The sequence below is a fragment of the Myotis brandtii genome, unplaced genomic scaffold (genome assembly GCF_000412655.1).
Source record: "Myotis brandtii unplaced genomic scaffold, ASM41265v1 scaffold463, whole genome shotgun sequence".
Taxonomy (NCBI): domain Eukaryota; kingdom Metazoa; phylum Chordata; class Mammalia; order Chiroptera; family Vespertilionidae; genus Myotis; species Myotis brandtii.
In genome coordinates, this window is record NW_005367694.1 from 3,227,956 (window position 1) to 3,228,984 (window position 1,029).

Sequence of the window (1,029 nt, forward strand, 5' to 3'; positions counted from 1 at the left end):
AGAAGGGGTGTGGGCCATCCCTGGTGTTCCTTGCTAAGAATTTCCAAAAGTAGGAGAAGATTGAGAGGCCATGATCTCATTTGCAGAGAACCAAAGCTCCCTGGCCAGGCAAGTGGACCCCCCCACCAACCCATGCTCCCCTCTCACCTACAGGTTCCTGAGAACCTCGGAATACGATTAGTCCTCAACAGGTGAGGGCAGAAAGGCCATCGGGCCCCTCTACCACCCTCTCCTCGCCTCTACCTTTCCCTCGCCATTCGTCCCCACTTAGCTCCGTGGAAAGAAATGAGCAAGCAGGGAGCATGTCGGGAAGAAATGTGTCTTTTTTCTACCCCATTTTATAGCTAATGGTCATGAAGACATGGGCAGCAGGTAAGGGATGCAACGTCTGGCTAAAAGAGAAAGCGACAAAAACCAAAACTGGTGTTTAAATGTTCAGCATAGAAAGCTCACGTGTCCATACAGCCCAGTCACTAACACACACGGGAGCGGGCAATCCCATGTGAGAAGAAAGTTGATGAAGAGGGGAACGGGCACACACACACTCACCTGACGGGGTCATTCAACCCAGTATTTCCTAAGGAACTGCTATGTCTAAGGCACTGGCTTGGCACCACTCAAGATCCCAATTCAATACAGTTCTGGCACTCAAACAGCTGAGAGTGTCATAGTGGGGATTCAAGTCAATTAAAATTGATGGAGCACCTACTAGGTGCCAGGCACGTCTAGATGGCGGGAGTACAGTAAGTCACAAAAAAGGAGAACCATGGGATCTCTCCTCATAGGTCTTATATTCTACAAAATAAGACATCTATTCAGCTGAGTAAAATATAGGGCAAAATATGGTTAAGTGCCTCCAGAGGTACTAACGTGTATTAAGGGGTTTTAAAAAGAATGAATGTAAAATGAAAGGCAGATCATAAAAATCCTAATAAAGACCTTCCTAATGCTTTCATACAGTTCCTCATGTTGTGGTGACCCCCAACCATAAAATTATTTTCGTTGCTACTTCATAACTGCATAACTGTA

The 1,029-nt window shown here is 46.2% G+C and overlaps 1 protein-coding gene across 1 annotated transcript in view; it reads right to left on the reverse strand.

The window, feature by feature from the left end:
• Positions 1–1,029, reverse strand: part of SIAE (sialic acid acetylesterase) — a 40,468-nt gene that overhangs the window by 16,417 nt on the left and 23,022 nt on the right.